The following is an 18,893-nucleotide window of genomic DNA, read 5'->3' on the forward strand; positions in this document are numbered from 1 at the left end:
ATTTGTGTTATTGAAGGCTTTTGGGTTGCAGGTAACAGAAGAGAAACTCAAACTATCTTAAATCAAAAGGGGAATTTTATTGGTTTATGAAACCAAGCCCTAGACAGGAAAGAGATGGTGTTGGCTTCAGGGATGACTTAGCTCCAGGGAATCCCAGGGTTGAGAGACTCTCGCTTGCATTCCTGTTCTCATTCTTGTTTTCTCTATTGCTACATCTCTCTACATTTTGGATTGATTTTTTTTTTCTGTGTCAGGTAGATTTTTATCCATGTACCAGGAATATCTCTGCTACCTATAGTTAGAACAATTCCGGGGAAAACTGATTTATTCTACCTGGGTCATAAACAAATCTCTGGGTCTGTTATTAAAGCCAGAGAGGTGAGATATTCTGACTGGCTAGACCTATGTCACCTACCTACTTCTGTAGACAAGGATGACAAAGTCTTTTATCAAAAGAAGGGCAGGTGGCGCAAGTGTGACCACTAAAGGGACAATGAATGGTATCCACACTTAGTAAGTACACTAAGTTCACACTTAACATCTGATAGTTTCTGCAACTTTAAGTGAAACAACTTTAACAAAGCCAATTTTACCATGGGCTAATTGACACTAACGAGTTAAGTTCCTATGGCATCTCATCAACATACTAAGGAAATGATGTTGACTAAAATGACCAAATGATGTTATTTGATGACCTGCTATACCTGGTGAATGTTAGCTGAAGAACAAATTCCAATAAATATCTAGTACAGCACCTTTGCATCAATATTTACTAATGAGATTGTACTCTAATTTGCAAATGCTGGTTTGATCAGGTTTGTTCTACTATGATGGCTTCTAAAAAATTAATTAGGAAGCCTGTCCTGTTTTATTCTTGTCCAAATAACATTTGATATATATATACATATATATATATATATATATATATTTGACATATATGTATATATATATACACATTGATGATTTGAGATATATATATGTGTGTGTGTGTGTATATATATATATATATATATATTCATTGATGATTTGAAAAAATCACCTACAAAAGCATGGGGGTCTTGTACTCTTGGTGAAGTAGGTTTTGGAGTAGGATGCTAATAATTTAAAATTCTTTCTTGGATATTGGGTGTATTTAAATTTGCACAATTAATAGCATATGGTAGATGCTCAAAATATGTTAGTTTCCTCCCTCTTCGACTGGAAAACAGAGGAGATCGTAACATTAAAGATACTTGAGAAAGTGCATAATATATTGGAAGCAGAATTTTATGAAGATTAACGTGAGAACAGCATTGAAAAAGAAAAGTATTAGAGGAGTCATTAGGGCAGTGCTTCTCAAACAATTTGTGATGAACAGCCAGTTGCTTTTTCTTTCTTTAAAATCTATTGCAGAACATTTATAAGATACAATTACGAATTAGTAAAAAAAAAATAAAATTTAAACAACTGGCATGCAAAATACAAGCCCGTTCTATGTTTTGACTCAATAGACATAAAATCACTCTTTCAAATTGTTCTAAATGTTTCTAAATGATAACTCCCAATTTTTGTTCTTCCTTTGGGTGGGACTGGGAGCAAACTTTTAATGGAAGGGCACTGGTCTGCACTGACTGGGAAATCGTACAATAATTCCTGCGTCAATGCTGTCCCAAGACCCCCAGGAACACATGTGTTCCTGAGCAAGTGGAGGTATTAGTCACTGAAGCAAGGGAGACCGCACACCCTACATCATCTTAGTAAGAATTATTGTAAAAGGACTTATGTTAGGATTTGAGCTTATGTTAGGTAAATATTGTCCGTGAAGCTTTATCTGGGACTGGATGTTGTCAGGAGGCAGGGGCAATTCTATGATTGGGTATTTTCATTAATCTTATTGGAAAGGGGCGGGAATAAACAGAGTGTAAAGCTTTACTTGGCAAAAGAGTAGTGGCCACTCACTCATGAGCTAACTTGGAAATTTGGGGGTTGTTTTTGTAGTTCCTGTTTTTGTCTGTGCTCAGACATGATTACGGAGTGGTCTTGTTTTTGTCATGATCCCAAAATGGCCAGGTCTGATGAAGTTCTGTGAAATTGTTTATGTTCTATCCCAAGCCTAGCTGTGAGTGCCAGGCCAACTCCCAGCTGTCAGGGGGAACTTTTCTTTTTCTCACCTCTATAAGGAGGCACAGGCCTGTATAAGGGGAAAAACATTTGAAAGATAAAGGAAGAGGATGTGGTAAATTGCTACCACAATTCAGTGTCTATTCTTAAACTTTAGCGGTCATCAGTGTCACCTGACACGGAGTGCTGGGCCTCATCCCCAGAATTTCTGATTCAGTAGGTCTGGGGTGGAGCTCAAGAATTTGCATTTCTCAAAAACTGATGGACATAGACAATAGTTTAGTGGTTACCAGAAGGTAATGAAGGAGGAGGGTGATAGATGAGGGTAAACGGCGTCAAATATATGGTGATGGAAGGAGAACTGACTCCGGGTGGTGAACACACAATATGATACATAGATGATGTATTACAGAATTGTACACCTGAAACCCATGTAACTTTACTAACCATTGTCACCCTAATGACAGACCATGCTTTGAAACGTCTGACTAGATGGAAGCATCAAAGGTGAGGATGATAATAGAACAGGAAAGATCTGCTGTACTTAGCTGCAATTCCCATGATAAAAATCCAGCGCATTCTCCTGGTAACACTCTGATGCCATTCTAACACTGGACTATACTGTGCATTTTCCTATTTTAAATTACCAGTCTTTGGGGCGGCTGGTTGTCTCAGTTGGTTAGAGCGAAGGTTGATGGTTTGATTCCCACATGAGCCAGTGAGCTGTGCCCTCCGCAACTAGATTGAAAACAACCACTTGACTTGGAGCTGATGGGTCCTGGAAAAACACGCCGTTCCCCAGTATTCCCCAATAAAAACAATTAAAAAATGTTACCAGTCATTGAGGGAGAAGTTCACATAGGGAGATTCTCTCCACAATAATTTGTGCAAACTATTGACTACTAAAGTTTGTAATTAATATGGAAGTAAAATTTATGTATTTTTGTCCATATTCCAGGAAGTTCCCAATTGCAAATAGGCATATTCATTTTAGAAAATTGGGTTAGAAAACCAGCTCTTCAACTGGATTATTTGCAAATAGGCATATTTGCAAATAGACATTGTACCTATTAAATGCAAAGTAGCCTTTATAATCCCTCTTTTAACCATTCTGTTCCATCAACATTAAGACAGAATTCCTTAAAAGGTGTGTAACTGCCTCTGCTTTTGAAATATTTAAATGTCTTTACTAACTAAGCATTTGATATTTTCTACATGTTTTTGTTTATTTTCTAAGACATTTGGTGAAAAGAGGAAGTGGTAAATAGGGATGGGGAATGGATAATCCTTGCTTCTTCTGAAAAATTGATTTTAATTTAATTTCCTCTACACTTGCCTGAATATGGGATAAAAGAGAAGAAGTATGACATAGATCTCTTGTCGTTCAGCTGAATTGCCTCTGTCTTATAATTTATACTGGTATTCAGTTAACTAGTGACCTAAAAATGTTTGCGTATTATACAAGAAATCTGTGTAACAACTTATTAATATGGTTTCTCTATAGCTTTTTTAGCAATTTATAAACTATTTTATTAGCTCTCTTTAAAAGGCAACCAAGAATATGAAAATTCATGAGAAACAGCTGAAATGACTGTAAAGTACTGCAATAGAAGTAGGAAATTGGCTTTCTAAAATAATTTTTATCATCTCCCTAGAGACAATAGTCTTTGGCAAGGAACTAGATCTTGCAAATCTAATAGAAGCTTTTCAGTTTTGAATTAGAATAAGAATTCAAATAGACTAAAATTATTAACCTTGGGTTGAGGTGGATCTACCCCTGACTGGCTGCTGGACCAGAAGCAGATCTTGCTCCAATGAGTAATTTAATTTCAGTTTCTTCATTTGTGAAGTGAGGAGCTTAGACTAGATAACCTCTAGAGAGTCTCTGAACTTTTTAATGCTCACGTTGTTTTACTAGACCTAGGGCTGTAAGTTTTAATTATGTTATTTTCATCTCTTTCAGAGCTCTTCTTAAGTATTTTTTCAGCATCAGAAGAATAGTGACAATAAGAGCATCTATGGAGATGGTAAAGAGTCTGTCTGGGAACAGATTAGGAAGAGTTGAAGGAACTGAAGATGTCGAGTTTGGAGAAAAGGAAGTTCAGGGTTGGAAAGATATAAGATCTCTCTGGAAAATGTGTAGAACCTGTCATGTGAAGAAGGCAAACATGTATTCCAAGGCCAATGGATAGAAATTACGGGGAGACAAATTTTGGGTTAACTTCAGGGAAAACTTTTCAGCTATTCATTTAAACATTACTAAATATTTGTTGATCACCTACTGTATGCCAGGCACTGCTCCAGGTTCTGGGGATTTGTCAGTGAACAAAACACAAAAATTCTTGCCCTAATGAGGTGTACATTCTACTAAGGTAGCCTTAGGTGGTAGTCATTGGAGGTTTTCAAACAGAGATGAGAGGATCGGAGAGAATACTATGGCTGGGATTCTTGCTTTGGACTGGATAGCTCCCCATAGTCTCTAAAGTTTCTAAATGCATGAACATTTAAGCAGTTAAACATTTATTAAACAACTTTTAAGTGCTGGGCATAGCCCTGGTCACCGGAAATGCAAAAATGCATAGACAGATCTTGCCTTAAAGGAGCTCTCAGTCTTGTTGGTGAGAAAGACGTAAGTGATGTGGAAGTTCAGTAATTGAAATATGTAATGGAACAAGAGCACACCAAGGTGGAACAGCAAACTCAACTTGTAGGTGTTCTAAAAGAGGGCACACCTGAGGTAAGTTCTAAGTGATGGGAAGGACTTTAGAAACCTCCCCAGGGAGAGGAAACCTCATGAACAAGGTCATAGAGACCTTGAACAAAATGTGCATGTGGAAAACTTGAGAACTGTATGATTCTAGTTTTAATTCTAATTCCTTATGACTGAAGATAGGATGGAACTCGATGACCTGTCTCCAAAGTTGATATTTCACATCCTGTTCCACTGTGATTAGTTCTTTACTTTTTAAAAAATCATTGTACATGTTTTTGTTTAATTATTAAAGTATAAACATACATTGTAAAAAAAATTAAATAGTACAAAATGATCATAAACTAAAAAAGTGAGAAAAGAAAAAAATGGTATGGAGACCATAGTCACTTGAGATATACAAGTATCCATACCCTTTGAGGGTGGATCCCAGGATTTGGTAAGGTAGACTGATCATGTATGTTCATTTATTCCTGCATTATTTCAGAAATCATTGAATACATGTTGTCTACTAGAAATTCCATTACACTGACTGGGTCACAGAAAAAAAGTTAGACCAAGTCTTTATCCTCAAGGAGGATTCATTCTAATTTAAAGTGTCATGTGTACTGTGGTAGATATTTGTGTAAGGGCATTGAGGCCACAAAAACTAAATGAGGAGAAAGGATGGGAGCGGAGAAAAGAGGGAGTAGGAAAGCTTTAAAGAGGAGCTGCCTTTGGAGTTGAGTCCTGAAGTTGAGAAGATTCTACCAGGAGGATGGCAGCAAGTCCATTGAGCTGGTAAAACAGCACAGTGCACTAGCAATCAGCCTAGTCTTGAGTGTGTGGTGCAGGGGACCATATCATGAAGAGCCTTACTTATCATGCTAGGGAATTCTAAATGTATCCTGAGCAGGCCTCTGCTAATACTTGTGGGGCCCAGGGCAGTTTCCTGCTGGTCCCCTTCTCTTCCTATCTCCTTTCCTGCAACTCAAAAGTCCTTACACACAGGGTGAACATCTCAGCCTGCATGTCCAGGCTGTGTCCCAGCTTCCTGAAAACATCTTCTTTTGGCTCCTCTAAGGCTTAAGAGTGAGCCCTAGCAGCAGGCTCAGGCCCTTTGGGCTGGGAATTCCAGGAGTATTGTCTAGGAGGAGGACACAGGCTCTGGGTGGGGCATCCTTTGGACAGATGGGGACTCCTGATCCTGAGAGAGGAAGGAAGTGGTTAGAATAGGGCCAAAGTGGAGTCCTCTAAACTTCAGAGGGGGCTGCGAACGTTTTCTGTAAAGGGCTAGTTAGCTAGTAAATATTTCAGCCTTTGCAGGCCACATATGGTAACTGTTGTATGTTCTTTTGTTGTTTTCTTTGGTTAAAACCCTCTAAAAATGTAAAATTCATTCTTAGCTGGAGGGCTCATACAAAGATAGGCTGCAGGCTGTATTTGGCCCGGGGCCATAGTTTGTGTGACATTGGATGGCAGAGTAGTGAGGCATCACTGAAGGATATAAAAAGGGGAATGGCAGTCACTTTGTGTTTTAGAAAGATCGGTCTGGCTTTGTGGAGGGTGTACTGGAGATGGACAAGTTAGGAGTCTGTTGTAATAACACAAGCAAGAGAGATGAAATCCTGAATGAAGTCAGAAGTCATGGGGCTGGAGAAGGTAGAGAACTAAGAACATTTTAAAAGAGTTGGCGATGTTGGGTTTCTGATTATGGCAACTGGGTGGTGGTTTAAACACTGAGATGGGGACTGGGTGACAGGGTGAAGCGCAGGGTGGCATGAGCAAATGGCATTGCCAGATGCTATTTTTAGTATCTGGAAATTGAGTTCTCTATAGGATATTCAGGGGGAGGTCCAGTAGGCTGTCACATATGCAAGCTATTATTCTGTAGCGAGGACAGGGCTGGAGATACAGATTTGAGAGTTACCAGGGGACAGATGGCCACCCACAGAACATCTGTGCAGTAAAATTGAAGAGGAGAAACTCCTTCCATCCTATGAGTGTCCCTTTTCTGAAACAAATCACATAAGACAAGGTGGGAGAGAAGATACTGAAGCCTCGCTCTGGACACCTGGCCCAGCTTCTGGGGCTGATGATAGCCACTGAGTCTGGTGAGTAGTGTGGCGTTAGAGGCTGACGCATGGTTGAAATGTGGCGAAAATAAGTCTGGAACTGTGACCAAGGAATGGTCAACAGAGACATCTTTCCTACAGAGGATGGTTCCTCAGCTACTTGATTGGCACCCCGAGTCAGGAATCTACTGTATTGTAGCATGTTTGAACCTAAGACCAGAAGTTCAATTGTGCAAGATACATTACATTTCTATGTGACTCATGAATTTACCTAATTTTGACTCCAAGCTGCCATTCTATTGGGCTGGTAAGAAGGTGAAATAAGTCTTTCTAGCAGCCTTGTGTCCCCACCTCAATGACACTCCCTCACTGCACCAGTTCCAGAGCTTCTGGAGGCTTTTCCTAGTCATGAGTCATCTCTCCACTCCAGTTACTGCTGATCTGCCCATTGTCTGTGTCTGCAGAGTCCTGTCAGGTCTGGCAGCTTTGTGCTGTTCCCCTGACACATTTAGGACACTAGAATGTTTGACAAACCTCTGAAACCCAGTTCCTAGGGCTTGGCTTCTCCAGATGAGCCACATACCTTCTGTCTGGAGTCTTGCTACTTCTCAGGGTGCTGACTCGGTGCAAAGCCTGGCCCCACCTGCTTCTAGACCTACAGCCCTGTTTTCCCCACCCTCCAAGTAACCACATATCTGGGTGGAATTCCTTCCTCTTGTTCTTCCACCATACACTTTAAGTTCATTAAATCCATAACTTGAAAAACATGTTCCTCTTTGCTCCAGGGAAGGGAGGGCTTACTTTGCCAAAAATGAGGGAAAATATTTTCATTTCACTTTCTAGTGCCTCAAAGAAAAGGGAGAAGAAGGCAAAAAAAAAAACACACACACACACAAAACAAAGCAGGTAGGGCTATGCCTTGAAATAGTGAGAGCATTTACATCCTGCCACATATTGGTGGAGAGGAGATTGGCAAGTCCAAGGAAGAACCCAGTTCTCTGAAGGCCTGGATGAATGAGACAGTTGGTGGGAAGGTGATGGGGACGAAAAGTGTCTAAAGGTGCTGGAGTCAACTCATTTTTATTTAGGAGTTAAGAGTTCACTGGCTTTATTTCATTTGGTCTTCAAACTACCCAGTGAGGTAAATGTTATAATTTCCATTCTGCTGATGGGAAACCTGAAGCTCAGAGAGGCCAGGTGAATTTACCACAGTAATACAGATGATGTGTGGCATTAAACCCATCTCAGTTATTGTAGGTTAGCCCTAGTGGATAATTTATTGTCCAACAGTGACATTTTAAGGATGAAAGGGGTTGCTATTTAAAATTTTGCCAGGACAGTAAATGTAAAATGAAGTTCTCCCGTGCAGACTGGGATGTGTGCAACTGGTCATTTTTCTACTTTTATTAACTTTTTAAAGAACGTATTGTAATTTTGGTAAACGTTTCTACTTTAAAAGCTCTATTGTATTGATTTGTAAACTTAGTTTTATTATTTCTTTTTAAAATAAAGATAAGAAAGATGACCAACTTTTATGAAGCCAATTTAACCCTAATAACAAAATTGGATAAGAGCAGTACAATGCAAGTACCATATTTCCCCGAAAATAAGACCGGGTCTTATATTAATTTTTGCTCCAAAAGATGCATTAGGGCTTATTTTCAGGGGATGTCTTATTTTTTCATGTGCAACAATTTGCATTTATTCATGTACAACAATCTACATTTATTCATTTATTCATGTACAAAATCTACATTTATTCAAATACAGTCATGTCATCTTCTTCTAGAACATCGTCATTAACTCTCCAAATCCCGAATTCTGGCTTGAATTTCTTGCAACTCCATTTCCTGTAGAACCATTAACCCCAATCTCTCATGTCCAGCAATAGAGCTCTCCCTAAATGAGCACTTCTTGTCCATGTAGGCTGCTCATAGTGCTTTGGCAACACAGCTGTCAGTGATTTTATCCCATGAATTCTTCACCCAAGTCACGACCTCTTGCAGGTTAGGCTTCACAAAGTTTCCACGCTGATTTCTCTCTATTCTATTTTCAATGGAGTCATTGATTTCCATGTGCAAATAATCCTTGAATGGCTTGTTTATTGCAACATCAAGAGTCTGGAGATAGGCAGTCATTCCTGAGGGAATCATTATTTGATCTATTCTTCTGTCTGCAAGGAAGTTCTTCACATCTTTAGTGTGGTGAGTGTTGACTGAATCCCAGATTAGCAGACCTCTTCGGCCACCTCGCAAAATAAGTGTCAGTGTTAAATCGACCACTTCCTTACTTAACTGCTTGTGTGCACTAGGCTTTTTCAGTTTCAAGAACATAAATGCCTGAAACACGTTCAACCTTATCTTTCTTGCCCTTAGTGGTGATTAGAGGTGGGGCTTTCTTTCCATCCAGACGAATTGCCGAAATATAGGTAACACGTGCACTTTCGTAACCAGTGGAGGGAATGTAGATTGGTGAGGTGCCCCTCTGATCAATTGTCGTTTGAGATCCTTGGCCCATAAACACTGCAGTTTCATCCACAGCAATCATGTTGGAGAGTTGGTATTTAGAAAAGTCGATGCCATCAACAAAGGACTTGAATACAAGTGCTTGTTTAATAACTTCAGTATCTTCCAGCTTGAACAGTGTTGTCGATGTTAGAGACAGTTTATATCACTGAAGGAAGCCATCCAGCTAGTGTCGTGATGCTTTGAATTCTTCTGGGGATATTTCTAACTGTGGTGCCATTGCAAGGGCAAATGGTTGACTATCAGCCCCGTGCACAACCAAAGCCTTTGCTCTCCTGTCAGCAATCCATTCACAGATGATGTCTTCCAGCTCAGGAAATAATGGTTGCCGACCTGATCCACACTTGTTCGTCTTAGCATTTCCCTCGTCCACCTGTTAACTGAGGTTATCGTACTCTGCTCACCATTTCGTACCATTCAGAGATCCAACTTCTCTTTGCAGAAAGCCGTAAGATTTTTGCCCCGGGAGTCCTCCATGATTCCTTTCTTGTACTCGATGGAATAGCTCTTTCTTTTTGCACTCATCTTGTCTGGGGGTCAAAATAGTATTCCCTTTAAATCTACCATTAAACCAAGTGTTAATTGAAGACTTACGAGACAGGAGTGGCAACAAAAATGATGACAGTTAAGGATGGTGGTCCACACAAAAGCGACGAAAAATTGCAGGCACCAACATTCAGAAACTGTTTCTTTATTTCACATGAGTGCATTAAGTACATCTGTCCCAACACATGACATATTGAATTATGAAGATTCATATTAGACACAATCAAGTCCATTCGTTATCAAGGGCGCACGTTATTCTGCATTGTGTCTGTACTCCGATTGGTCATTTGGCAATAATTCTGGAGTTCATCTGTTTACATAGGTGTTTACCTCTCGTCCAAAGGTGCCTCCTTGGGTATTTACAAATACTTAATTATAATTTATATTATCATTTATTTTAAGTATTAATGTCAATAATATTATTTTTTACATTTAATTATATATTAATATTATTATGTTATAATTCAATATGTCCGTCGGGTGTTGCAATGGACGTACTAAATGCATTCGTCAGGCTGATGATCTAAACTGGGGCTTATTTTTGGGGTAGGGCTTAAATTACGAGCATCATGAAAAATCATGCTAGGGCTTATTTTCCGGTGAGGTCTTAGTTTTGGGGAAATACGGTAGGTTAAAGTTCAGTCTTACTTGTAAACAAGATGCAAGAATCCTAACATGTATTAGCTAACTGAATTCAGTAATGATTAAAATAATAGAATACATTGTGACCACTTATGATTAATTCTTAGAATTGCAAGTTAAAAATTCTACCTTAGAAAAATATATTAATATAATTTTCCATACTAATAAACTAAAGAAGGAAATACTTATGAATATTTCAACAGATGCAGACAAAGTTTTCAAAGTTCTGTACTTACTTTCGATTTAAGTTAGTAGGAAATTAAAAATAGAAAGGAACTTCCTTAATGTGATAAAAAGCTATTTGTCTTTTTACCTGGAAAAACTTTTAAAGCATGTGCTTTAAGATTAGGAACAATACAAGAAAGCTTTTATCATAATGTTCTACATAGCATAGGAGGTTCAGGCCAATGTAATAATGTAAGAATACTAAGAAATATAAAGATTGGATAGGAAGAGATAAAACTGTCGTTTGCAAATGTTATGATCATTTACATAGAAGACTAAAGAAAAACAACAGACTCTTAGAAGTAGTAAGAAAGTTCAATAAGTTTGCTGATCATAAGATCAATATACAAAAATCAGTAGCATTCCTTAATACTAGCAATAATAAAATCAAGAAGATAGTAGACAATAAGATACTATCCAAAACAACAAAACTATAAAATATGAAGGACTTAATAGACAAAAATCCATAAGACCATTACAGAAGAACATTTTAAAAATACCAGAGAATTAATAGAGATCAATCAATGTCATGAACAAGAAAACAATGTTTAAAGACAACAATTTTCCCTAAGTTTAACACAATTTAAGCAAAGTCACAGCCACCTTTGAGGAGATCCTACCCCCCCCCCACCCCATATTTTTAATGAATCTTCCTTTGAGTGAGTCTTGGTAAGAAGTCACGGTCCTACCTCCTTCTGTGGAAGTGGAAGAAGGGCCAGACACACCTTCTTGCTCTTTGGAGCTAGCACATGAGTATGTGATCTTAGGTAGGACATAAAATTCTTTTTTCTAGGACTCTGAATCTTGAGTGAGGGGTATAGTGACTCAGGAGAGTTCAGAAGGCTTTTCACTGTGGTAGCATCCATAGTGGCATCCTAATCAGGTGCAGCTTGCAGTGTAACCTTGTCCGTCATTCTGCTGCCAGGCCTCCCTTGGTTCTTGCCCAATTTTTGAATCTGTTTCTCTAGCGTCCTCCAAGAGAGCTCCTGCGAGCTCTCTGCTATCTTCTCCAATAAATTCATTTTTGCATTAAATTAGAACTAGTTTCTGTTGCTTGTAATAAAAAACTTGGAACTGGAATCTTGCCAAAATATTCTCAAATTTATGTGGAAGAATTCAAGTCCATGAGTAACAAAGATCAGGACTCAGCAAACTTTTTCTATAAAAGGCCAGATACTAAATATTTTAGGCTTTGGTGGCTGGATGCAACTACTCAGCTCTGCTGTTATGGTGCTCAAAAGTAGCCAATGACAGTATGTAAGCAAATGGGCCTGGTTGTGTTCCAATAAAATTTTATTTACAAAAATAGTCACTGGAGCCTTTTGCGTTCTCTCTCTCTCTCCCAGTGTGGCGGCTTCAGCCAAAAAGAAGAATAAGAAGGGGAAGACTATTTTCCTAACAGACTTTTTGGCTGAGGATGGTGGGACTGGTGGAGGATGCACCTATGTCCCCAAACCAGTCAGCTGGGCTGATAAAACAAACAACCTGGAAGGAGATGTTTCAACTACTTGGCACAGTAATGATGACCATGTGTATAGGGCACCTCCAATTGATCATTCCATTCTGCCCACTGCTCTACCGGCTGTTGGGGAACCCAATATTGACAGGAGCCGTCTTCCCAAATCACCACCCTGCTTTTCTAGGGAACCTGCCCTATGATGTGACAGAAGACTCCATTAAGCAATTCTTTAGAGGATTAAATATCAGTGCAGGGCGTTTACCACATGAACCCAGAAATCCAGAGATATTGAAAGGTTTTGGTTATGCTGAGTTGGAGGATCTAGATTCAATGTCCTGAGCCTCAATGAAGAGTCTCTAGGTAACGGGAGAATTCGAGTGGATGTTGCTGATCAAACACCAGGTAAAGACAGGGATGATCATTCTTTTGGTGGAGATAGAAACCGGGATTCTGACAAAACAGATACAGACTGGCGGGCCTGTCCTGCCACAGACAGTTTTGACGACTACCCACCTAGAAGAGGTGATGATAGCTTTGGAGACAAGTATCGAGATCGTTATGATTCAGACCGATACTATTATGGATATCGGGAAGGGTGTCGGGACAGTTTTCCTGATGGTCCACGCGGGGATATGGATCGATATGGGGGCCGGAATCGCTATTGTGAGAGAGACAGCAGAGACGATGATAAAGGCTATGATTCCAGGACAGGCAGTGGCAGAAGAGCATTTGGTAGTGGCTACCGGAGGGGTGATGACTACAGAGGGGACCGCTACGAAGACAGGCACGTATGACAGACGTGATGATCCGTGATGAAGCTCCAGAGATGATTACTCTCGGGATGATTATAGGTGTGATGATAGAGGTCCCTCCACCCCACCTCCAAAGATCCAAACTGAATCTAAAGCCTCGGAGCACTCCCAAGGAAGATGATTTCTCTGCTAGCATATCCCAGTCCAGTCGAGCAACCTCAATCTTTGGAGGGACAAAGCCTGTTGACACAGCTTCTAGAGAAGTAGAGGAGCAGCTACAGAAGGAACAGGAGAAATTGCAGCGTCAGCTGGATGAGTCAAAACTAGAACAAAGGCTTGGGAGAGACACCGAAGCTAGTGAAGTGAAGAAACTCAGGAACAGGATGGGTCAAGGACAAGAAGTGAGTCATCACAGACTTGGACATCAGCCACCTCTGCCAGAAATGCCACGAAGGGGAGAGAGTGAGAAGTCTCTAGAAAATGAAACACTCAAGAAGGAGGAAGACTGTAACTCTCCAACTTCTAAGCCTTTCAAATCTGATGGGCCTTTAAAGGTAATGGCAATCCCTCCACCAAAGGAGAACGCTTGAGTGAAAGTGAAGTTCTAACCCTCCTGATCCATCTCAAAGCTCAGACACAGAGCAGCAATCCCCTCCAAGTGGTGGCGGGAAAGCAGTTTCAGCTCAACCATCAGAGGAAGGGCCAGCAGGGAAAGCAGATGAAAATAAAGTGCAAGGGGTGAGTTTTTCAAAGGGCCAAAGTGGGAACTCCAGCCATGGGCCAGGAGGTGGAGGGAACAAAAAGACCACTGGAGGGAGTCAGATACAAAAGATCAAAGGCAAAAAGGATCAAGACTCTCGATCTGCACTTGAGCCAAAGAAACCTGAAGAAAATCCAGCTTCCAAGTCCAGTTCTGCAAGCATGCTGCTCTCTCCATTGATGATGTAGATGAAAATGAGGGAGAAGATTACACCGAATAGACTTCTACATTCTGTGCTTTCCCCAAGCCTCTCCCCAACCTGGATCATTTGAGAGCAAATCAAACCTCAGTCTAGACAAGCCAAAATAAAACTCATCATCTCCTGGGGAAAAAAAAAAAAAGTCACTGGGCAGGGTTTAGCCCATGGCTGTAGTTCCCTGATCTCTGATTAAGACAATCATGAAAAAGAAAAGCAAAAGGGAAGCACGCTCACTCCACTAGATATTCAGACATATTAACCAGGCATAAAAGGTAAAACAATGTGATACTGTTACAGAAACATATAAATGGACCATGGAACAGAATAGAACCCAGAAAAAGGCACATGTGTGTTTGGGTTGTTGAAACATTTTTTAGGAAAAATTGGTTCACTACATGGAAAAAAAATTAGATATCTACTTCACGCAAAATATAAAAATAAGCACCAAAATATAAAAGTAAGTAAACAGCTAAATATAACTGCTAGACAAAAATGTGGAATATTTTGGGCCGGCCTGGTGGCTCAGGTGGTTGGAGCGCCGTGCTCCTAACTCCGAAGGCTGCTGGTTCGATTCCCACATGGGCCATTGGGCTCTCAACCACAAGGTTGCCGGTTCAACTCCTCAAGTCCCGCAAGGATGGTGGGCTATGCCCCCTGCAGCTAAGATTGAACAGGGCACCTTGAGTTGAGGTGCCTCCCGGATGGCTCAGTTGGTTGGAGCCAGGCTCTCAACTGCAAGGTTGCCGGTTCGATTCCTCGAGTCCCACAAGGGATGGTGGGCAGTGCCCCCTGAAACTAAAGATTGAACATGGCACCTTGAGCTGAGCTGCCACTGAGCTCCCAGATGGCTCAGTTGGTTGGAGCGCGTCCTCTCAACCACAAGGTTGCTGATTCGACTCTCGCAAGGGATGGTGGGCTGTGCCCCTGCAACTAGCAATGGCAACTGGACCTGGAGCTGAGCTCCACAACTAAGACTGAAATGATAACAACTTGAAGCTGAGTGGCACCCTCCACAACTAAGATTGAAAGGACAACTTGCCTTGGAAAAAAGTCCTGGAAGAAGTACACACTGTTCTCCAATAAAGTCCTATTCCCCTTACCCAATAAAATTAAAAAAAAAAAAAGTGGAATATTTTTAAGACTGTCGTAGGAAAGAATTGTGATTATTAGACCCATATTAAACTATTTTGCATTCTTGAAGAACATATCAACAGAGAAAGTGATTGTGTTGTAAGGGCATGTTAACCTGGAGCTGAAATCTATGTGGTTAATTCAGGCGAGCATAGTCTCATTCAAAGAATGGAGGACCTGCTATGCACTGGTGGCTGAACAATTGTCAGAGCTGTGAAAAGGAAGGAAGGCCATGATGAAAGAGAATGAGTGGTTTTTGTGTTGACAACAATGATGGGAATCCGTGAAGGGTCAGAATTTGGAGCCAAAAAGCAATATAAAGCTCTGATCAATGATTCTACAAACAACATGGCTTTCAGGGACAAGAATGAAGCAATTGACCAAGTCCAGACACAGAGAGAGATCCAGTAATTTTGTTTGTTTTTATTTTGTATATATCCTTGATGTTGTCTTACTGGGGAGATAGTAAAAAAGAATGGAAGCCTACAAACGTGGCTTCAAATCCAAGTGCCACCACATATGAGGTCTGACAATTAAGTTTGCGAACTTATTGCAACGATGTTGCTAACCTTTTTTGATGTCAAAGGGATTATTCATTATGAATTTGTACCAACTGGACAAACAGTTAACCAAGTTTACTATTTGGAAGTGCTGAAAAGGCTGAGTGAAAAAGTTAGATGACCTGAATTTTTCACCAACAATTCATGGCTCTTGTATCACGAAAATACACCAGCTCACATGGCACAGTCTGCAATGGAATTTTTAGCCAGTAAACAAATAACTGTATTGGAACATCCTCCCTACTCATCTGATCTGGCCCCCAATGACTTCTTTCTTTACCCGAAGATAAAGGAAATAATGAAAGGAAGACATTTTGATGACATTCAGGACATCAAGGGTAATATGACGACAGCTCTGATGGCCATTCCAGAAAAAGAGTTCCAAAATTGCTTTGAAGGATGGACTAGGTGGTGGCATCAGTGCATAGCTTCCCAAGGGGAGTACTTCAGTGACTGTAGTGATATTCAGCAATGAGGTATGTAGCACTTTTCCTAGGATGAGTTTGTGAACCTAATTGTCAGATATATAAACTGTGAGAATTTTCTCTTTAATGAAATGGATTAAATAATACCCACCTTTCAGGGTTGCTATAATGATTAGAATGCAAGTATGTAGGGGGAATTGAAGATGATTACAAATTCTTTGTCATTTCTCCCATTGAGATATGGAGTATATTTTCCCTCACTTTGAATCTGGGCTGACTGGCACTCTGTCTGCTTTAATTAATAGAACTAAGAAGAGGTGATGCTTTTGCTCCTTCCTTCTTGGAAATGGTAGATCTGGGGATTCAGCTACTGTGTTAAGAAGAGACCATTTGAAGAGAGAGAGGTCTCAGTTCTCCAGCCATCTGTGCCAAGGCGCCAGACACGTGACTGAAGCCATCTTGGACATTCCAGCCCAGCCACCAGCTGGCCAAAGACTTACGAGGGACCCTAAACAACACCAGCAGAAGAACCACCTACTCAATCCACAGGATTATGAGTGATAAGAAATGGTTGCAGTGGTTTCAAGACACTAAGTTTGGGGTTTATTTGCTATATAGCCATAGTATAACCAAAAGAGTGTATTAAGCAACCATCAGAGTGCTTGGAATACAAAGTATTACAAGCAATTATTCCAAGCATTTGTATTTAGCAATTATGATCCCAGTGAGCCCAGCATATGGAGAAATCATTCAGGAAAATGTCAATTTCCAGTTGATACTTTTCCAGGCCACTAATTTATACACCAATTAATTAATTCCTTCATTCAACAAATATTAAATGGATGCCTACTCTATGTCACATGCTCTTCTATGTACTGAACAAAACAGCTAAATTCCCTGCCTGAAAGTAATTAAGATGACACCCTTTAGTCTTTGTTGGTGATGTGATGATTATTAAGATAACAAGAATATTAAGATTTAACTGAAAAGCCCTAACTGTTTGATATAACAATGTAAGAAATGAAGTTCAAAGGGAATCTGTCCTAAGTAAATTATAATGAAATCTTTCTAAGTATTAATCCTTAACAAGCTGCATAGAAACCATTTAGCTATTTCAAACTTAAATTAGCCTATCATTCTTGATTTATAACATCATCTTCTAGAAAATGTCTAAATTGAAAATTTTGATTGAGCAAGTTACCCCAAATATTCATTCATTCATTCAATTCAACAAATATTTATTAGGCAATTTCAATGTGCCAGTGATTTTGTCAATCATTGTTTCTAATGCTGAACAATTCAGACATAGATTTTGTATTTTCTGCTAAATTTCTGTATTTTCCACTTTTTATATCAATATCACGGGGCAGGAGAAGCTTAAAAAGAAGTAGTAGATCAATCACATTTTCTGTACCAGAATGATTCTGATTCCTTAGATTAGGAGGTTGGGATCTCCTTGCCGTGACATAGATTCTTCCTTGAATATGATCTAGTTATAGATAATGAGAAAGCACAATTAAGTGTTAATTTTGCATAGAATTCCAATCCATCATTTAATGTTCCCAAACTTTTCTATATAGTTGCTTGTTTTTATTCAGGGCTACATGAATTTGCTAATTTGAGATGCAAGAAAAAGAAAGCTCTCAAACGCATTCGTATGATTCTGAGGTAGTTCTCAAGGTCTCTTTCAAGTAAATGTTTATCACACACACACACACACACACACACACACACACACACAAACTTGACAATCACCATTGTCAAACTCTAGGAAAGCAAGTCCACTGTTACTTTGTAATTTAGGAGAGTCTCTGGTTCTTGGCTTTAAAGTCTATAATATGCCTCAGCAAAACATAACAGGAATACAAAACTGTGTTTGTTGTTCCTTAAAGTTTAACCCACTGTCCTTTGGTAATCATCAGGCCATGTTTCTTCCTCACCAATTAAAGTTGCAACAATTGATCACAACTGTCTCTTAGCTGCTGGTCAGGCCAAAGCACAGCTGACCATCCTCTTTATGCTCGCTAGTAATCAGATTACTCTTTCTCACATTTAAATGATCAGCGAATAAGTGGGAAAGGCTCATGTTGCACGGCAGCCTTCTACACTTGCTGAAAATATAAAATCTACTCCCAAAGAAACAGTTGTCACCAGGGTCATGGCCTATCACTTCATTTGTCACCTGAACAGTACAGCACTAACTCTGAATTCCCTTTTTGTTGGTTGGGGCATTGACATCTGGGCTGTGATGGCCAAGAGGGCACAAACTAGAACTTATTTTTGCTGATTTATACAGCATGTTTATTGCAGGAACCAAACTTTCAGTTAGAATGAGTAAATCTCCTCTGGTTTAAGTGATAGATGGTTTCATAAGGGAAAGGGTGACCCCCAGTGGCAGTTTTAAAACATGACTGCAAATTCTTGGGCACTTGTATCAAGATGGATGTATACCTCCTCGTCTTTACTCTAGGTGGGCTTGTGATTATTTTGACAGCAAAGTACAGCAGAAGTGATGCTATGTGACTTTTGAAGCTAGATATAAAAGGCTGTACAGCTTCTCCCTGCTTGTGGGAACACTTGTTCTTGGAGCCCTAGGCCTCCACATATGAAGTCCGATCACCTGAAGATCTCCATGTTGGAGAGGCCACATGCAGGTGATATGGATGATGATAGTTCCAGTTGAGCCTAGATTTCTAGCCATCTCTACCAAGGTGGCAGACATGTGAGTGAAGCTATCTTGGATCCTCCAAACCAGCCCATCTGCCCCACGAAACAAAAGAACTATCCTGTGGAGGCTTGCCTGCA

General features: G+C 40.0%; 1 pseudogene; it reads left to right on the plus strand.

The window, feature by feature from the left end:
• Positions 1-4,765: 4,765 nt before the first annotated feature.
• On the plus strand, positions 4,766-13,993 carry LOC117029774 (eukaryotic translation initiation factor 4B-like; annotated as a pseudogene).
• The last annotated feature ends 4,900 nt before the right edge of the window (positions 13,994-18,893 follow it).

This window comes from Rhinolophus ferrumequinum, chromosome 11 (genome assembly GCF_004115265.2).
Source record: "Rhinolophus ferrumequinum isolate MPI-CBG mRhiFer1 chromosome 11, mRhiFer1_v1.p, whole genome shotgun sequence".
Lineage (NCBI taxonomy): Eukaryota > Metazoa > Chordata > Mammalia > Chiroptera > Rhinolophidae > Rhinolophus > Rhinolophus ferrumequinum.